This window comes from Canis lupus, chromosome 7, assembly GCF_048164855.1.
Source record: "Canis lupus baileyi chromosome 7, mCanLup2.hap1, whole genome shotgun sequence".
Taxonomy (NCBI): Eukaryota; Metazoa; Chordata; class Mammalia; order Carnivora; family Canidae; genus Canis; species Canis lupus.
The window spans coordinates 59,361,430-59,383,276 of record NC_132844.1 but is presented as its reverse complement, the minus strand read 5'-3'; the positions used below and the strand labels follow the sequence as shown (position 1 = coordinate 59,383,276).

Genomic DNA, 21,847 nt, shown 5'->3' with positions numbered 1-21,847 from the left:
TGTTCCTTCCTTCCTTTCTTTGGTCATTTGTTTTGCCACAATAAAATCAGCGAGGCCATTTTTATGGGCCTTATACTGGGGGCTAATTTTATTTACAATTACCGTCTTGATATAATGGCAATTAGAGATGGTGTTATTTGTTAAATTGTGTCCTCCAAAAAGATAAGCTGAAGTCCTAACTCCTGGCCTCTGTGACTGTGACCTTACTTGGAAATAGGGTTTTTGCAGATATAATCAGGTTAAGATGAGGTCAGTAGGATGGGCCTTAATCCAATATGATTGGTGCTCTTTGAAGAAGAAGAGATAGAGATGCACAGGGAAAAAAACCACATGAAGACATATGCAAGAGATTGGAGTGATGTATCTATAAACCAGAGAACACCAAGGATTACTGGTCATCACCAAAGGCTCAGAGCCGTCCAAGGGACCTTAATTTCGGACTTCTAAGCCTCTAGTACTGTGAGGTAACACGTCTGTTGATTTAAGCCATCCAATTTGTGGGACTTTGTTAGTCTTAGGAAACTAGTATGGTCAGTAATGCACCTCCTTTTACTATTTTCTTCTCTAGATCTGTATGATGTGGAAGAAACCAGGCTCTAACCAAACAGTCTGGAAACTAAGGCTCCTGCTGAAGTCTTCACAAGCCTAAAGCAGGCTAGAAGTAGAAATGGCTGCTGCTGTACTCATTAATTTTCTGGGCTGAGGGGGTCAAATGAGATCAGTTTTGCTTCTACCTGCCCAGGAAATTTTTCTTTCTGGGTTTTATAGCACGTACAGGGGTGCCATAGTCACTTGAAACAAAGATTGGCCCCAAAGTAACTTTTAAGCAAATCTTTTTCCTAAATGATAAATCTAGGAGGTGGGAAACTTCAGGTAATATTCTCAAGACTGGCATTTTCATCTCAAGCACTGTGTAAAAGTATAAGGAAAAAAGAATATTAAGTAATGGCTTCTAAAGAAGAAATCTGAGATATTTTAAAAGCCAAGTTGCTGATAATAGCCAATTATACTACAGTCCCTTGCTTTAGGGCTAACTTAAGTAACTAAGATCAAGTTACTTTATTTTTGGCTTAGTAAACTTTAGGATTAGTAATTCCCATCTTTATAATGTATAAGGGAATATTAAAAATACAAAAAAAATACAGTATGGTGAAAAAAATCTGTGTATGGGGAAATATTAAAAAAATTTAAGAACACTCACATGTGAGTTGTACTTCTGGTAGCCACTGGCTGAGAAAATGTTAATGATCAAAATCCCTCGATGATGTGTTTAAATGGATTTTATTAATCATGACAGTATCTACATACAGTTAAAAACATACCAAGATGTGTCAGTTATCCTCTTTATATACAATGCTTAATATGTCTTTGGGTCTGGGGACATCCCAATTAACTATAAGGCTCTTGGGGAATGCAGGTTCACAGGTTTGAATGTGGCCCCCTGGCTTACATTTGTTCATTCATTCATTCATTCATTCATTCATAAGTATTTACTGAACGCTTATGATGGAGCATGCACTGTTCTAAGTGCTGGGGATGCATCCTGGGTACACTGAATCTGATTTCCTAGTGGGGTGAGACAGTCACTAAATAAATGAATAAATATATGACAGTGGTGGTAAGTGGCAAAAAAACTAAGTCTGGATGAGGAGATGGAGAGAGATTGGGTGGGAGTGCTGCCTTTTGATAAGGTGATATTCAGAGACCTGGATAAATGAAGGGAGACAGCCATGCAGACACCAAAGTGTGGATGGCCTATGAATTCTAACAGCAGAGTGTGGAGGCATAATGAAAACATCTTATCTTCCTTCCAACTTATCTTCCTTCCATTTTCTTGTGTATATCCTGTGTGAAAGGCACACAGTATGCTCTGAGAAGCCAGTGAAACGGTTACAGTTCTTATTATTAGGAATGTCGCATAAGGGTTGGGGGGCGGGGGTAGGGAGAAGGAGGAAGTTACTTATACGTATATGTGTATTCATATGTGTGTGTGTGTGCGCGTGTGTGTGCATGCGCGTGTACATAAAGCTATCAAAGAACCTTTCCAAGGAGTCCTTCTCAGTCCCACATGAGTGACAGAGCCATAATTTCATATCAAAAAGAAAATTAGCTGATTTTCAGATGTGTGTCCTAACACTCATTGGCAAGGGCTGAGTGTGAGCTTTTTATTAGTGTATCTGCAAGAAACCCACAAATCATCTCCTAATCAATTTTTCAGTTTTCTTTTTTAATCTCTAGATTCAATTCAAGTAGTTAAAATATATTTCCTCAGAGAAAGTTAGATTTTAGTGATGTATCTCCCTTAAAAAGTCCTTTAAGCCAACCACTGCCACACACCATGTGAACATCTACGGGATGAAAGGGAAAAAGTACATTGATCCATCACTATTGTGAAGTCATCTGGGAAGAAGAGATGGTGTGTATTTGGGGTACTTATTTGCAATACAGCAGAATACAAACTTAAATAGAGCAGCATACAAACATCACTTTTATGAGAATCTCAAAGTACATCACACATTATGCATGACCTGCCACATCTTTAGTCACAATGAGGTCTTATAGAGAGCTCATTTATCCAAAGCCATGAATACTAACTCTTTCAAGAGACAATGTGGGTTTTAGTTGCTGCTGAGAATGCTAGGCCATGAATAAAATCCCACCTAAAGTAGCTTGGGTTTAGAAATAAACAAGTGTAAAAGTTCTGCTTTCTTTATACAAAGAATATCAGTTTAATAACAAACCTATCAGGACATGAGATCATGAGGCCGGTCAGGGCTGCCCAACTGCTTTGGGATTATTTCAGTACAAGAGAATGCATGGAAAGAGAGGAAGAGTGACATTGCCAGCCATAAACCATTCAAACGTTTTTCATGCTTTCATAGAACTATTAAATGCATATCAACAGACACTTAGCATATATATAAGGATAAGAAAATTATTTTTTAAATGCCAGTGATAAGGGCAGTTTGATGTGCTTTGACATAAGGGGAATGTGACTGATATGTGGGGACAGCCAGGCTGTTTATCCAGTCTTCTATAGAACAGGAGGGGCCATTTATCACATCACTGTATAGCAGCAGCACAAGGCTATGGAAATGACTATGAATGAATGCTTACACCAGAATGAATCATATCAAATGTTTGATGATGTCACTTGCTTTTGGTGGGCACCAAGAGACATTGCTCGATGAAAAACACTCAAGTCCACTGACTTTTGAAAAGAAATGTATTGTTATGCGGAAGGGAGTTGTTACCTGAGCACAGTGGCCACCTAGATGACAAGGTGGATTAGATAAGAAAGTATCCAATACTGCCAGAAATTTTAGAAATATTAAAAGTCTAGTTTCCAGGACAGATACACTTTGGTGTGCTAACAAAAGACCTTCTTGGTGGCAGAAATTATTAAAAGTACACCTAGTGGTATATGTGAAAACGCATTAAAAATTCCAAAATGAGGCATACAGATGCACAAAAAAAAAAACAAGCTAAAAACAATGGTGTTCCTCGATCTGATAAAGTACATATATGAAAAACCCACAGCTAATCAATCTTAATTGTGAAAGTCTCAATACTTTCTCCATATGATCACAAATAAAGCAAGATATCCTTTCTCACCATTTCCAGTCACCATTTATACCAGTGAAATAGGTCAAGAAAACAGAAATAAAAGGCATACAGATTGGTAATGTTGAAATAAAGCTGCATCTATTCACAGACAACACAATTGTTCACCTAGAAAAAAACAAAAAAAAATCTAAAAATAGTTACCAGAACTAACCGCTTTATCAAGGTTTCAGAATATGAAGGCAACATAAAAATCAATTTTATTCATATATGTTAGTAATGAGAAGGTAGCAACTGAAATTAAATTATAAAAGCATGAAAAAACATGATACATTCAGGAACAATTTTAACAAAATATATGCAAGACCTGTATGATGAAAATTACCAAATGTTGATTAAAAAACTTTAAAAAGACCTGAATGAATGGTTAGGCATAATGTGTTAATGGATCAGAAGAAAATATTGTTAAAATATTCTCCATAAACTTATCCATAGATTCATTGCAGTTCACTTCTAAATCCCACCAGGCTTTTCCACAGAAAGTGACAAGCTGATTCTAAATGAAATTGCAAAGGACCTTGAATTGCCAAAAAACTTTGGAGAAGAATGAAGTTGGAGGATGCATACCTGATTTCAAAATTAAGTAAAAAGCTAAAGTAATCAAGTCAATGTTGTAATAGCATACAGATAAAGATGGAGATCAATGGAATGGATGCAAAAGCACCAAAATAGATTCACATATATGTGGTGCATTTATTTTCAGCAAAGGTGCCAAGATAATTCAGTGGAGGTAAGGACAGTCTTTTCAACAGATGAAGCTGGAACAACTGAGCATCCATATGCAAAAAGAAAAAGAAAACCCCCCTTGATCCTTACCTCACACCATATACAAATATTAAGCAGAAATGAATTACAGACTGAAACATTAGAAACTATAAAACTTCTATAAGAACTAACAGAAAATCTTTGTGACGTTATGCTAAGCAAAGATTTCTAAGCTAACATACTTATACCCAAAGAAAAAAATTGATGAACTGGACTTCTTCAAAGTTACAAACTCAAGAGAAATGAAAACAGGCCCCATTAAGACTAATATGTGAAGTTTACATATCTTCAACTTTATTCATAATTGCTCCAAACAGGAAATATCCCAAAATGTCCATTAACATAGATAAAGAATAAACTATTGATACACGTAACAACACATGAATTTCAAATATATTATCCTAAAAAAAGAAGTCAGATTCAAAGCGGTACATGTGTATGATTCCAGGTATACAGTGTTCTAAAAGCAAAACTTTAGAATGAGGTCAGAAGACAGATCACTGGTTGACAAGGCTGCAGTTGGGGGAGAAAGCCTATAAAAAGGGGGCATGAAGACACCCCCCCCCCCAACTTTTTTGCAGGGAAATGCTCTCTATCTGAATTGTAATGGTGGTTACAGAACTCTATATATTTGTCAAAAATATACATCCAGCTATATACATCCAATTATATACTTTAAAAGAGTGAAAATTATTGTATATAAACTGTATTTCAGTAAAATAAAAAATAATTATGCTTTTTTAGGGATGGTCAGGATTTATACATGGCAGACAGGACAAATATTTGGACATGAACAGTGCTAGGAAATGTTGTTGGTTTTTTACATGGCAACAAACTATGTTTTTATTAGAAAGATCCAGTCGAATAGAAAAACTACATGGCTAGAAAGATTTTGTTAAAGCCTAAGTTAAAAGTGTATATATTTGTAAAATCAATTCAATTTGTCAGACATTTCCTGAATACCCACTATGTACCAGGCATTGGACTAGGCACTTGAAGGCAAGAAAACAGATCTCTGAGGCATGTAACTGCATCTCCAGGGACTCACGATGTAGTGGATCTAAGCCATCCATTCATATGCCATCACTGGAAAAATGATTAGCAATCAGTAAAAAAAATTGAAATGGGACTTCTCTGTGAGTGCCTAAAATCTAATTCTGGAGAACTGTCCTTTAATAAGAGTGCATACAGTAGTAGCAGGCTTTGAAAATTGTTCTGGGACCTTCTGACCCCTGGTGCCTTCATCACTCTGGTTTCCAATGTTGCTCCCCTTCTGCACTATAACTTTAGACTTGACAATTGTGAACTTCTCTTCAACTTAATGCAAAAGTCTAATTAAGGACGTAAGTGGTGGGGTTCACTAATCTCTTTCAAGAGATAGGGTTCTAAATTCCAAGTTAGTCACAGAGATAGTGACGAGGAGCTTGAGAGGAGTACAGACAACAAAAAGCCTTGCAGAGGAACTTCAGAGCCTTTCACTAAACCATGTGGAGCAGACGACAAAAGAAACAAAGAGAGCTTTTAGAAAGGAAAATGTGGGGAAAGGAGGTAAGACAGAGACAGACGTGTATATTGCAGGGAAACTGAGAAGGGTCTTTGGAGAGAACATGGGAGGCCTGACCTTTCTGAACATTTTTGTCTTTTTCCCAATTGAAAATATTTTTTGAAGAGTAAAGAATAACTTTCCACATCGGGAATGGAGTTTTTAGCATTACAGTTTCTGTGACTTTCTTGGGATTTTTCTGTGTTTAAAAACAGAACTTGAAAACACATAAATGTGACTTTTTCTTGGTAACTGACATTAAGGATCGGATTGAACCCTTGGGCATAAATCAGGACAATGCTCTGGGAACTGGATCCTGAGCACCACAATGAAAGGCAAATACTTTGAATCTTGTATTTTATTTTGGGACTGTGCTAAGTACTATATACTTTTCCAATTGCTGATACAGTTATTTTGCTAAGCATAAAAATGCCATTGTCTTTCTTGCGGAAAGATTTTTTTGGGGCATTTCTGTAAATGACCTGAGACTACAAGTCTGGTCACAATCAAAGTGTCTGCACATTAAAGGGAACCAACCATGATTAGTTATAACAACTCAGATTAGCCGTTACATAAATATTTACTACCGGGAACAAGAATTGTGAAAATAACACTTAATGCTCATGTTTATGTATACCCATTGCCACTTGAAGACTCACTCTATAGCTATCATATTACTGGGTGGAAACTCATTTTCAAACATAAACTTTAACAATTACAGGAAGAATTTTGTAACTCCCTCTGTCTTTTCTTCTGCTTTTCTTTTTCACCTGGTGAGATGTCAGCCTAAGTTATTATAAGACTATCGGAGGCCTACGGTTGCCACCAGTTTTCTCTACATTCATGACACACACCATATATTCTTCCACTGTTGACAGCTATCTCTTTGTGTCCATAAATTCTATCTTTATTACTAGACTTTTGGAGGTCTTTTTTGACAGTGATTTTTCTAGCACAGTGATATTTCTCAACACTGGCTGACTGTCCATTAGAACTACCAGGGAATCTGAAAAATTCCTGAGGCCCAGATGGCACCCCCAGGCAATTAATTTCTCAAAGTGGGGCCTGGGCATCAATCCCAATGTTTGGTCAGAGTGGAGGAGCATTGATGTAGGGGGAAAAAAAAATCAAGCCCTCATTTTTTTTTCCCCTCATTTGTTTTTTGGGTTCATTCTGATTTTTAATTCTCCACTGCCTTCATTCCTTGTGATAGGAAACATTATAGTAATGTTCTGCACACATGTGCTATATGGGTCTCTGCAACGGGCCTTTGTACTCAGGGCTTTCTGATAAGCCAGTTTATATGCCAACCTTTCCTATCAGAGACCTATAGATATAAAGAAGTCCAAACTTCTGGCACTTAAGACATTTCCCTTGATTTATCTTCATCATTTAGCTTCAGTTGGTTGGCATCAGTGACAACAGATTTTATGTGGATGTTTGCACAGTGGTTTATGGTTGACAAGGTACTTCTATGAGCACTATCTCATGTGAATCTCATCATAATTTGGGAAACAAGGTGGGATTTTTTTTATAATAAATTTATTTTTTATTGGTGTTCAATTTGCCAACATACAGAATAACACCCAGTGCTCATCCTGTCAAGTGCCCCCCTCAGTGCCCGTCACCCATTCACCCCCACCCCCCGCCCTCCTCCCCTTCCACCACCCCTAGTTAGTTTCCCAGAGTTGGGAGTCTTTATGTTCTGTCTCCTTTTCTGATATTTCCCACACATTTCTTCTCCCTTCCCTTATATTCCCTTTCACTATTATTTATATACTATGCCTACTTTAGAGGAGAAAAATGTGGTGCAGGGAGGTTTAAAAACTTGTTGACATCTCCCAATTCAGTGACAGAGGCCGGACCAGAAGCCAGAACATCTAACACCCAGCCCAGCACACTTCCCACTCCTTTCTCCTCTGAAGGAGAACCGAGGTGAGAGATGATTTTCTTGTTACTTTGGGACAATTTTCAATTCAAATGTGATATTAAAGGCTAAATTATAGCTGAAGCACTAGGTGCCACAATACGGAACCAGATTAATATGATTTAATGACATGCCTTGGAAGATAATATGCAGTCAACAATTATTTGTTGAATGAACAAATACACAAAATCCTATTTTCTTGTGGCAACACATATAATCCATCCATGGAGGACAGCTGGAGAAAGTCACACTCCAAACAAATCCCAATTTTCATCCTGGTTTGATCTGCTTATCATGGCAAGGACCCGGAAAAAAGGTCAGAAAAAGTAATTCAGTATTGAGGCTGAATGAGTCCTGGAAGATTACAGAGGTGGACAGACAATAAGACACGTAAACACAGTCTTCTATTCTTCCTGTCTGGAAGAATAATCTCAGGAAGTAACTAAATGTGTGCAGAAGAAAATATTAACTGACACCAACTTATAACACCTACATATTCAGTGAAAATCACTGTGCACAAGAAATAAAGGACAGCTATTCCAGAAGATCAACCAGATGTATGACCTGACATCCAACTATAGAGGCTGCATGTTTATGCATTTAGAAAAGCGAATTCACAGTGTTGGTGATGCATTTAGCTGGGAAGGAGCCAGTTACTATGTATTTGTAATCAGGCTCCCACCACACCTGGCCTGAGGACCACCCCTGGCTGACATTTGGAGCACCGCACAGACACCACTTCCTCTTTAGACATTCAAGTCTGCGTAGTTGCAAAGTGGTTCCAAGGCCAAGAACTGGTCAAATTCTGAGATGATGTGATGATCAAATTCTGAGAAACAAAAATGCTAGTTAATGGTAGGATGACTTCCAAGAAACTGAAAATTTGTTCCAAAAATTCTGAAAGAAGGTACTAATGTTCAGATTAGGTTTTAACGAAATAAAACGAAACAAGATTTCAAGAGGCTTAAGAGATGATCTCATGACTGAAAAATAAAAACTTAAAATAAACAAAAAAATGGGACTCATAGTCTCCACACTTTTTTTTTCTTGCTTCCTTTCAGGTTCTTGAGTCTCTCGAGGATTCCCTGGTGGGGCTTTGAAGGGACACACACTTCTTGACATATATTAGGCAGGTCAAATCCAGATGTATGTTTTTTGAATTAAGATGGCTATTTAAAGCAATAAGAAGCTGCCACAGAATAGCCAAAATTATAGATATTAAGGATGGAAAAGGCCTATTAGATCATCAAGTCTGTCCCTCAGGGCCAGTGCCGGAGAAGCAATCGAAATAAAATGATCCACTTGCTCCAACTGTTCTCTGTGGTTAGCAAGACAAAAACACTCTCAAACAGAAATGAGTCTTGGAAATTTATGACTGAAATGCTGAACTCTCCTTTTTGAATTATTTGGCTCTTTGTCAGTCAGAGTCTGGAAAGGTTGGGCTTACTCTGTAATTGTCTTTATATACTCTATGTATATATGCATGTATATAGCAATCTAAATGTACCTGTATTTGTGTGTGTACAAAATATAGAGGTGACGGGAGGCCACCACTTATCATAGTTTTTAGTCACCTCCTGCATAGTCACATTTATATTCATGAGAAGCTCCTGACTGGGCTCTAAGTACAGATTTAGATTATGTGCAAGATATGCTAGTGTAGGCATCACATTCATAGACTAATTCTTCTCTTTTCTGGGAGCTCAAGACATACTAATGAGTCTGTAACCACTGAGAGATGGTGTATGTGGACACCGAATTTAGTTCATGGGATGGAATTCTACATGCGAGAGACCACAGAAAGTGAAGAGCTTTTAGCTTTTCTCACTGGAATGGTTCCAATAATTTTGAATACTATCTTTCCAAGAGGCTTTTTAGGTATATTTCTTGAAGTATCAGTGTACAAAAATTTACCTAAATACAGGAGTAGGATAAAGCCACACCAGTATGGAAGGAATAAAAAGTTTTCCAAACTGGCTGGGATGAAACGTGGGCATACAAAACATTGTTTTTCAATGGTAAACAAGCAGCCCGGAAAGACACAGATGTGACTCATAGCAATGAGCACGCTTGTGTTGGTAACCAATGCAGTTATGACTGGCAGCACAGATAGACTTATAAGGTAATTACGAGGAAAGGAATCCAACCTCAAACTGATCTATCAAAATACTCATTCTCTAAAGCTTTTGTTAGCTATGGTGGAATTAGCAATGAGAAAAAGTAGGATTTCTTTATCAAAAAGCCATCATTGAGTGGCCCCACATCTCCTTGAAAAAATTTGTCAAAATGTTCTCCAGCCTTTTAAATTTCCATACTAATATAGGCATATTGTTGCCTTCTAGTTTCTTAAAATAAAAATGTGATAGGAAAAAGTTTCTAAGAAGATTCCATATGGTTAACTATGGCCTTACAGTAAAAAGACAAACATTATGTTACAAAGCACTAATATACCTTCTTTTATTGATTTCATTGATGAAATCTTGGTATCTGGAGTTATTTCTAGAAAAAGCTGTGCATCAAACCCTTGGTCACGAATATAAACTCTTTACACAGTTTCTATGGGAAAATCCAAAATTGACTCACATCATTTTGACTTGTCAGGCCTTTCCCAGGAACTTAAGCTGCCAAAGGGATGAAGATTGACTTCTAGTTTAAGGAAGAGGGGCCCCAAAGGTATTTCCTATAAATTTGGGTGCCAAAGGAAATGGAAAATCCATCATCCTCAGACATTCAAGGACCAGTTCATGGTAATGATACCGTATCTTCCATTTTCCAGCTTTGGAGAAATTCAAGACTTTTGCTTTTAATTTTTATTGTATTCTAGTAAGGAAGGAAGGGGCTCAGAATCAAGTACTTAAAAATACGTAAGCCAGAATTAGGGAAATGGGCACCCAAGGGAAAGTCATTATTGGTGACACTAGGCAAACTTCCCACTCTAGTCACCTTTTCCACTTTGCTTTCTTCCACCTTTCAACTAATTCCACTCTTTTATTTTCCCCCTAATTATGCACTGTTCATGGCTGTGAGAGACTCAGACCTTGCTGAACTTCATTAACTAAATTGAAAGCTATGCCATGAAGCTGTGAACATATAATGTGGCACCTACCTAAAAATGGTTAAGGGTAAATTTCAGCAAGGCTTAAGTTTTATTACATTTTTACTTAGATTCTGACTGTAAGGCCATCGAAGGATTTCATCCTTTTGAAAACTCAATGGAGAAGTTGTCTCTTCGCCCTTGCCTCTCTTCCTTTCCCTACTCTCCTTCCACCCCCGCCCCCCCCCCAAGAAACAGTATTCACAGGCATTAGATGGGAGTGAGGACGTTTAAAAAAAATTATGCTCTATTTGCCCATTCTTCAGTTTGGAAAACAGACTATTTTCACAGTAGGATAGCTATGGTAAATTCTCCATATTTTGTACCTTTTGGTGTTTTATTAAACAATGACTTGGCACATGAATAGTCTTGTTCTCCCATAAAATTAGTAGTGAATTTGCTACCTACATATTTGTCTTTGTGAGCTAACTTTCCAGCAAGGGCAGAAGGAAGATGCATTGAAGTAGCGTCTCACTCTGTAACAGTTTGTCTTTATGAGGTTCTATTCCACCACCTGGGTCAAAACAGTTATAAGCTGAACCTTTTATTTCTATTTATTTATTTTTTAAAAGATTTAATTTACTTATTTGAGAGAGAGCATGAGACTGAAGGTACCATTGGGGAGGGGCAGAGAGAGAGGGAGAAGCAGGTTCTCTGCTGAGCAGACATGGGGCTGGATCCCAGGACCCCGGGATCATGACCTGAGCTAAAGGCAGCTGCTTAACTAACTGGGCCATCCAGGGGCCCCTAAACCGAGCCTTTTAAATTGATGTCCTAGTGGATGTAGAAAGTATTTGATCTAATCACTGCCTTTTTCTTCTGGAGATTAAAAGAAATCCAGTTTTGTTTTTTTATGGTGATTATAAAAGCTAACATACTGTATTGATTGTGCCACTGTTCTAACCACTTTACGTGTATTAACACATTTGATTCTTACAGTAATCTATGAAGTGGGTGCTAGTAGGAAGGTTGTGTAATTTCTGCAGGGTCACCTAACTACTAAGTGGTGTAGTAGTGATGTGAACCTAAGTTGCTCCAGAGACCATGTTCTCCAACTGTGTATCATCCTGGCCTTGGAACCACTGATACCCTGGCCTTGGAAGCTCTAAAATCACCATAAGGAAACATGCATTCAATAAATGTTTACATGAAATAAACATATGCTAGGTGCTAACTCTATACCTAATGCTGGGCTGTGCACTGGAGATGAATAAATACTTATGCTATATTTGGGACTTGGAAATGCACATAGAACAATTTACAAAGGTGGGCTGCCTGGGTGACTCAGTCGGTTAAATGCCCAACTCTTGATTTGAGTTCAGGTCATGATCTCAGGTCATGTGATCAATCCCCGCATCTGGCTCTGCACTCAGAGGGGAGTCCGCTGGAGATTCTTGCTTTCTCTCTCTCCTCTCCCTCCCCCTTCTGGTGCACCCTCTCTCTCTAAATAAATGAATCTTTAAGAAAAAAAAAGAAAAAAGAAAGAAAATTAAAGGTAAAACAGAGGTGCCCCCCAAGTAGGAGACTAAAAATGAATGCAGGGATGGTGATAACAAGCAGAAAAGAGAACTGGCTGGAATCAACTTTCCCAAAGCAAAATACACTGCATTATCATCTCTCTGTGGACTTTTGTAATCACCTGGCTGGTCTTCTTGCTTCTACTCTGGTCTGTAAGACACTCTTGTCACAGCAGACAGAATGCTCCTTTACCTACTTTGTAAAGAGGCATTCAGTAAATTAGGAAAAACTAATAATGAACAGTAGCTACCATGAATCAGTCTATTCCTCTATTGAACTCGGGTCTGGAGTGGGACAGCTTGGTGGGGTCAACATCACTAAATGGCTTCCCTCCGAAGAGGTTCCTCTCTCCCTGTCCCCATTTGCTCCTTCCTGCAGCCAGGGTCTTTTCTTTTCCTTATGCTTCTGTGGAGACAGCTCCAATCAGCTTTTGCCAGCCTCTCTTTGTGCTGTGTTCCTATCCCTGCACAAGACCAAAAGTGCACTGAAGCAAAAATGCAAGCATTTGAAACACATCTAAAATGTGATTTTACATATTATTCATTTAAAAGAGAAGTAGAAACTTATTTATCATTTAGATAATTCTTTTACCTTCTAAAGGGTTTCTAACGGAACCTGGAAACATGATAACTGTCTTCAAATACGTGAAGGTTTATCTCATGAAACAGGATTAGCTCTATCCCTGAAGTTCCAAGAAAACCCCCAGAGATAAAACACAATATTTCCTTATCTAATAGATAAAGACAGAAAGGAGGAAGCATAAAATATGTTCTTGATGGGGGCCATGTGAGAATGGAAACCACCATTGAGCTCATTCTTTCCCATTCAGTTCTGCAACTTGCAGTTCCTTGGTTATCAGAGAATAGTCTGACTCCAAGGAGGTGCTCATGTTTTCAGATTTCAAAGCTTATTAGGCTCTTTCTGGAGAGAAAGGTATTCCATCACATGGAATTGTATGTAAACCTACTACACTTTCTAGAGAGGGTCATGTAGCACTGCCCACTTAACTCTGAGCCCCCCTCTGCTCAGGTCTCTGCCACGGAGGAGGAGGTGCTGATGGGCTTGAGCCCCATCTCTTGGGCTGGCTGGCTTTGATTGGCAGAAGCTTCTACTGAGGCAGCAGTTTCTCATCTCCCTAGCTTTCTGGCCCATACTGTAACAGATAAGGGGTAGCAGACATTCTGTCTCTAGTGCACCCAGAAACAAATGCAAACTAATGCAAAACAGAATCAGAAGGCACAGTTTTTCTTCTTTTGCTCTCCTAATAAAACGGTCATCTTCATTCATAGAACGGTTTATTCCTATCTCACCACTACTCTTGCTGTGCCATCACAGGTACTGACATGAAACGTGCTGTATTTGACCTCTGGTCAATTCCAGTTTCTTAAATATTGCAGGGAATAAAAAGTTAATATACAGCAAAGGCTACTATGACAGAGATGGCATGGCGTGTGCATGATTTTGTAAGAATGTGCATGTAATGCAGACACATATCAGATACACACCTGTTAGATATGTGCTCACATTTTTTTTTTTCTATTTTGATTCAAGGACAGCTGTTAGGTATTCCCCTCTTCCTCTAAGCAGGGACATTTCTGACCATCTGAGGTGGCCAAGCATTTACACTACCATTATTCTTACTTAGTAACAAGATAAAAAAAACTTCATACTGTCTGCCACTACGCCTACTCAAACTGATTGTCTTTTAATAGTTTCAATGAAAGTTGTGCAAGGAAATGATATTGTACAATCTCAGGTCTCCAGGGAAGGATATGGTCATTCCCAAGGGAGAGTGAGCCTTTGCTGAATCTGCTGCTTTATGAGTAAAACAGGAAGCTCGGGCCTCTTTTATTGTATCTTTTTTCATTTTTGAAAAGCCACCCAAATAGTTCCAAGTAGAGTCGAGGCAAAGTTATTAATGTCAAGAAGCCAAGATCTTTCTCCATGGTTTGCTGGATGAGGAAGGAAGAAAACTGTTTGTACTCAGCTGTCCTTTGCTGCTTCTGCTTGAGCCAAAGAAGCAGGAAAGAGAGGGAATGAATAAGTGAAAAGAGATGGTGTTTATCTCTGAGCAAAATCACAATGTTTTGCCCTCAGCCCCAGCAGACAGATGGGGTCACTGCATCTTTAAGACAGATAGCTCCTTCTGTGAGAGACAACACAGTAATTACAGTGCTTCTGCCAGAGAGAGCTCACACATGCAACCCATTATGGAAAATATAATTTCTTCTTCTTTAAGAAGACTCAAGATCATTAGACATGGTTTCTTCAACGCTAAAAAATCAGGCCAAAAAAATGAAAACAAACATTTTCAAGTATTTGCAACATAATGCCCGCGTATATTTATGGAAATATAGTAAAAGTGCCCTAAAATGTGGTTTGACGTTTCATGCTGCCCTGCTTTTCTATCTTTCCAATTCTCTAACATGTGTCCTCTTATCCTATATCACTTTAGTTTTACTGTATTTCAAATATTCGCAGAGCAGTAGTCACAGTGATTCCCAAATAGTTGGGCTTTCAGGGAGCTAATGAACCACAGGAAGCAGCCCAGAAGCTTGTTGTAAATTAAGCAAACTCCTTATAAATTAAACATGGTAACATATGAACACAAAGGTAGGGCATGACAACATGATATAACTTTTAAAAACAGCAATTAAATGTATAGCACTGCTTTCTCTAATGATGTGCTATGCTAATTTAAGGGTAAGGTGATGATTCCGTTGATTTAACAGTTTAACATGGAACTCATAAATGGGAATCAAATCAGTAATAAAGAAATTGTGGGGACTTCAGCATTTATGAGTATAGAATTAGGTATGTTATTATATGGAAGAAAGATATACATTTCAATCCAATCAATTTTCTCTGTCATAAACTAACCCAAGACATTTAGGCTCAAAAGTAAGCAGGCTTTTTAGAAATTCAAAGAAAATACATCCTTTCACTAAATATGTGGATTCTAAATAGGATATTAATTGGTAAATTATCTTTTTCATTTTTGTTTCATTTTATTGTTTACGTTTTGCTTCTTTCACAGATTTACCCTCTTATCTTGCTTTTTTTTGGGCAGATATTCTGAAAATAAATAGAAATGTAAGACATTACTTATAATCCCCTTATCAAAAATAAAGTACTGTAATGGATGTCGAAGTTCCACTTTAGTAGGACGACAAAAGCAGAAAGAAAAACATATCCTCTGACTGTGCATGGGTTTGATGAAGGAAAGGGTTGCTCTATTAGGGGTAGCAGCCTCATCAGAAGGAATGTGTGTGCTGCAATCTTTTGCATTTCCTAGTTTACTCTGCTCTAGACCAAAACAATCCTCATCAATTAGGTTGATTTTTAATGTTCATGGTTAGCTCAGCATTAACTGGCTTTGTTTTTAAGATAAATTCCAGTAAATGGGTAATCCAGCTTCTATAGTCATATTACTATTGATACTGTTGTATAGTGTGATGAACAGATTTCCTTTAAGTCCTTTTTTTGTTGTTGTTCCGGAGCTCAGATTTTTTTAGTCTATTTTTCCTACCTAGAACCTTTGCTACCTATTGGTAAGCAGCTGTCAAGCTATCCAAATTGGCAACAGCAATACTCTCTTGATCATAGTGGTGGAAAATCATGTATGTTTCTGCTTTAGTGGCAACAGATGAAACCTTGCGGACATATGGGGTAACAAGCGCAGATCAGGAGGGAAGTCATAACTTCATATTTTTTCCCTGCTCCTGCCACAACTAACTACTTGCAGGTCTTGGAACACATCATGCTCTCTCTTCCTCGGGTCTCTATACTTTATACTCATGTTAATAATACTCATCTTCCTGGTCCTTTTTGCTTGACTGATTTCACTAGTCCTTTAGGTTTCAGTTTAGAAAATACTTCCTTCAAGAAGCCTTCCCTGATTGTTAAGATACAGTTAGGCTTCACCTATATGCGTCCAGAGCATCTGTTGACCTCATACCAGCAGTTACTACACTACACTGTAATTGCCATATACTTGCTTGTAAACTTTTTAGGGAAGGGAATACAGCTTGTTTGGAAATTTGGTCATAGCACCTGGCACTCAGCTTGCCATATAGTCTCATGCCCACAATCACCTCTGGAACAAATGAGTAAGATGCTGATCATGATGACAATGCTAATAGTGGCTAAATTTACTGAGTGCTTATTGTGTGCTAAGCACTGTTCCAAGCCCTTTACATTTAACCTTCACAATAACCCTATAAGGCAGCTGCCATTACCATGTCTGTTTTATAGATGAAGAAACTGAGGCACAGAGAACCTTCGATACCTTTTGGAGTTTGCTTCATTTTGAAAATGGCTTGTCAATTTAGGTGAATTTAGTTTATAAGCTGTAAACTACAGTGGATTGAAGGGTAACTGCTAATTGATAACAGATCTGAATAATTATTAGGTTGAAACATACTAAAGTGTTGATATTCAATTGGTTTTGACTTACAAATGCGGCAATTTCATCCATTTCAAGCTCGTATACTGAGTTCAGCTACAGCTCAGGCTTTATCCTTGTTGCCTACCCCATTCACCCACAGCTGGAAAACATACCATACTCCTACATATTGTCATGCTAAAGAGTGACAGGTACATGGATAGGGACCAGAGAAAGCATTTATGCATGGAATTCTTTTTAACTGTGTCAACAGAGCCTTGTTTCTATGGTTGGCTAAGACTTAATGATCTCTTTGCCATATATAACCCTTTTGTGAACAATGACATTGATTGTAATACGTTCTGCCTATGTAGACCACGTCTAGGGCCCCAAAAGAGGTAAAATCAGTAATAACATGTTTTTCCATAGTTTTAACTCATATATGATGACATAAAGCCAAAGGTAAAAGGAAAAAAGAATTTGGAGTTGAAAATGATTTAAATTTGCCAGTTCCCAGCACTTCTGGAACATTGCCAGGGTTAATTTGGATTGGGCCTTTCAGAGTCTGCACTGCTCTAACCTGATGTAGCCTAAAAAACATACTTGATATAAAGAGGTAAAAAAAAAAAAAAAAAAAAAAAAAATCCACCTAACTCAACACAACTGACAGTCTGTTCTCAGGATGCCTAGCCCCACACCAGAATGTTCTGTTTGTTTCATTCCAGAAGAGGGTGATACTGTGTCTCTTAGTGAAAGGTATTTGTGATGAGAATAACTTGTAGGCTCATCCAAAGCTACGGAAGGCAAAGGCTTACAGGAGGGAATAGGACTTGTTTGCAGGCTGGAAACATTTTTAGCATTCGCTGGAGATTTTTATTTCAAAATCTCCAAATTCAACAATTCTTCAGCCTCTGTAAACTTTCAGATGGAAAGCTCCAATATTTAGAGTAAATAATGTCTAAGCTTCCCCTTCCCAGCAAGTTTTCTTTTTCTCCCCTGTCATAAGAGTGTTATATCCTGGCAACTGAAATACAGAAGCCCTTTGTAGTAAAGCTATCATACTATACCCCTCAGAATGTGTTGCTAATGAGGTTATAGCTTACTAGAACCATAGAAGGGCATTGAAAGAAGAAAATACCCTGACAAATGTGTTGACCAAAGTATGCCAACAACTCTCCCATGGTCCTGTCCGAAATTCAAGGATTTACCAAAAAAAAAAAAAAAAAAAAAAAAAAAAAAAAAGGTAAAAACGAACTTTAGTGTATGTGAAAAATCATAACATTGAAACATAAGTCCATTTATCTTTTAACTATTTTTCTAGTTCTCTTCCAAAATTTTACTGGTTATTAAAACATTGCTGTGTAAATACCAATGTTCTGCTTTATAACTCACCCCCTATTTCTTGTCCTTACAATATAATAATGTCATTGTTTGCTGTATCACACTTATTCTTAAAGTAATAGGACCTGATGTGAAGGACTTTAAATAGTACAGTGAGGAAGGGTTTCTGCCGAAACAGAGGAGATGGGGGAATCAAGAACAGAACAGGGAGTTCAGAAAGAATCTGAAGGGCTGCTCCCATTCTGAGAGTCCTTGAAAAGTGTATATACTACGATTTTTTCATCAAGCGAGGCAGTGTTCTTCATAAACATCCTCGTGTCCTCAAAGCAGGCTGTCCAAGACTGGACTGTCCACCGACAAGGTCAAGGGGAACATACTACCAGAATTTCAGTGAATCCATTTAAACTCCCAGATTGGGAGCTGAGCTGCAAATAAATTTCACTAACATACACTAATTAATAAACTACATTTTCGTAGCAGATATCTTTTGCCCTGGTGAGTAAATGAGCCAAATGCCCACTTCTCTTTCGAGATATTCACAAGTGACTGCTTCATATAACCAACTATCTTGAGTCAGGACCACCAAAACCGAGGACTTATGGCAGTCTATAAACCATCAACACTCTCAAAGATAAGATACCACATGTGCTGTGATTAGAATCACAGACTGTAGGAGCTGGATGGGCCTTTGAGGTAACTTCAAATCTCATTGTACAGCTGAGCTTGAGTGACTTTTCCAAATGTTATTCAGCTAGATAATGGCTGGCCTGGGAGTAGAACTGGGTCTCTTGACTCTTATTCCACTGCTTTTGCCATTATAACAGGCTTCGGCCATGATATAGTAGTTAGACAAGGTCAGTAAACTGAGGCTCTGTCAAGATTTGATGGGGAGGGATTCCATTAACAAGAGGCCTTAACAGAAAACTCCTGAATCTAATTCCTAAAAATCCAAGTTGATGGATAACTTGGTACTCTCTCTGCATGAAAAGGCAAAGGGAACTGTATGAACTAGAATCCAATTTTAATGCATCTGTTTTTTTTTAAATGAATCTGTTAAAAAAATTGTGTAAAGATTAATTGGCAGGTACTAGATGTAAAAAATTTACTCTAACTTAGGCATTTTCTTTCTTCATCTCATATTGTACCTGTATAATAGCAATGAAGAATTTCTGTGGTGTGAAATAGTCAATTTTTCTCCAGTAATAGTATGTTATACTGGGAAAAAAAAAGCATTAAATTAGGAATCAAGAGACCTGGTTTTCTGTTCTGGGCTTTGCCATTAATTCATTGAGATACTCTAGTTTTGGGGGTCAGTTTCCAAGTCTGTAAACTGAAAGATTTATTTTTAAAAAGTGTGCTCAGAAAATCCCAAGAGGTTCCGTGAAGGTGTCCAAAGAGTTGACAAAAGGCACCAGGAGAAGAGCAGAGGGAGGTGATGCTAGGAAGTTCTGAGTTTTCCACCCCAACCTCAACTGGGCAGTTCTGCTTTGCTTTGATTTTGATATCAAGCTAATATGTAAGATTTTATTTGAAAAACAAGCTATGTGGTAAAGTTTCAAAAGCACCAAAAAGTTGAAAGTGCAAGATTATTCCAAGTCTGATACTCACTTGTCAGCTGAGAGGCCCTCAGTCAACACTCCACCAAGGAGTAAGCTCTTAAACATCGTGTTCTCCACGTCTTAGCCTCCACCTCTTCTTTTCCTTCTGTCTCCAGGCATTCTGTACCATGTATTTCATGCTTTAATAATCTTGAATTATTGGCAATTTCCTGAACACGCAATTCTGTTCCTCCTTGTAACTCTACTTTTGCTCATGTTCCCTCTGCATCTCTTCCTTCCCTGCTTGACTAACTTCTTATCCTTCAAAATTCAGCTCATGCAATCCTTGTCCCATGAAGCCCTCAGGAACCCCAGTCTAGGTGAAGTAACCTCCACTTGCTCGCATTTTATCCTGTGAAGGACAACCACAGTAATTAAAACAGTATAATGAGATTATATAGTTCTCTACTATCTCTTTCACCTGGGCTGTGTCTTGTGGGAAATGCCTTTCCTCTTTCCTATTTGTTAAAATATTAGTGTCTGAAAGTTCAATAAAGACTTACCGAAAGAGGGAATAACTAAATTTTTTAAAAAAGCAAAACTTGAACCTGATCTAAAAAACTGATTTCAAAAATTCTGAAAAAAACCCTGATGATGCACAGTTTATTTCTTTAAAGCCTTATTCTCTTATTGTGCAAATCTTAATTCCAAGCTAAATTAGGAAATGATTCTTCTCAACAAGGATTTGACTGTATCATTTGATATCTGTTTATTATTGTGCAAAATGAAGGTTTAGCCAGAAAGAGCAATGCTCCATTTAAAAACTGTTTAAAAAAAAAAAGAAAAACTGAAAAATCATTGATCAAACAAAACAAAAAACAACCCCCCACACGATCTCCCCAAAGCAACAAAGTTAACTAGAGAAAGGGTCAGTATATGTGTCTGTGTTATGTCTTTCATCCATCTGTCACTAATTATTTATCAAGTGTCTGCTACTTCATCAAGACAGTGTGGTACTGGCACAAAAACAGACACATAGATCAATGGAACAGAAAAGAGAACCCAGAAGTGGACCCTGAACTTTATGGTCAACTAATATTCGATAAAGGAGGAAAGACTATCCATTGGAAGAAAGACAGTCTCTTCAATAAATGGTGCTGGAAAAATTGGACATCCACATGCAGAAGAATGAAACTAGACCACTCTCTTTCACCATACACAAAGATAAACTCAAAATGGATGAAAGATCTAAATGTGAGACAAGATTCCATCAAAATCCTAGAGGAGAACACAGGCAACACCCTTTTTGAACTCAGCCACAGTAACTTCTTGCAAGATACATCCATGAAGGCAAAAGAAACAAAAGCAAAAATGAACTATTGGGACTTCATCAAGATAAGAAGCTTTTGCACAGCGAAGGATACAGTCAACAAAACTAAGACAACCTACAGAATGGGAGAAGATATTTGCAAATGATGCATCAGATAAAGGGCTAGTGTCCAAGATCTATAAAGAACTTATTAAACTCAACAGCAAAGAAACAAACAATCCAATCATGAAATGGGCAAAAGACATGAAGAGAAATCTCACAGAGGAAGACATAGACATGGCCAACACGCACATGAGAAAATGCTCTGCATCACTGGCCATCAGGGAAATACAAATCAAAACCACAATGAGATACCACCTCACACCAGTGAGAATGGGGAAAATTAACAAGGCAGGAAACCACAAATGTTGGAGAGGATGCGGAGAAAAGGGAACCCTCTTACACTGTTGGTGGGGATGTGAACTGGTGCAGCCACTCTGGAAAACTGTGTGGAGGTTCCTCAAAGAGTTAAAAATAGACCTGCCCTATGACCCAGCAATTGCACTGCTGGGGATTTACCCCAAAGATGCAGATGCAGTGAAACGCCGGGACACCTGCACCCCGATGTTTCTAGCAGCAATGTCCACAATAGCCAAACTGTGGAAGGAGCCTCGGTGTCCATCGAAAGATGAATGGATAAAGAAGATGTGGTTTATGTATACAATGGAATATTACTCAGCCATTAGAAAAGACAAATACCCACCATTTGCTTCAACGTGGATGGAACTGGAGGGTATTATGCTG

The 21,847-nt window shown here is 38.1% G+C and overlaps 1 protein-coding gene across 7 annotated transcripts in view; it reads right to left on the bottom strand.

Moving 5' to 3' along the window:
- Nucleotides 1-21,847, bottom strand: part of SUPT3H (SPT3 homolog, SAGA and STAGA complex component) — a 602,245-nt gene that overhangs the window by 100,279 nt on the left and 480,119 nt on the right. For 2 of the 7 annotated variants that reach the window (XR_012034199.1, XR_012034198.1), the window contains exon 10: nucleotides 19,805-20,146. The exons of the other annotated variants lie outside the window; for them this stretch is intronic. The gene's annotated coding sequence lies outside the window, so the exon portion shown is untranslated. The remainder of the gene's footprint in view (nucleotides 1-19,804; nucleotides 20,147-21,847) is intronic. 7 annotated transcript variants of the gene reach the window in all.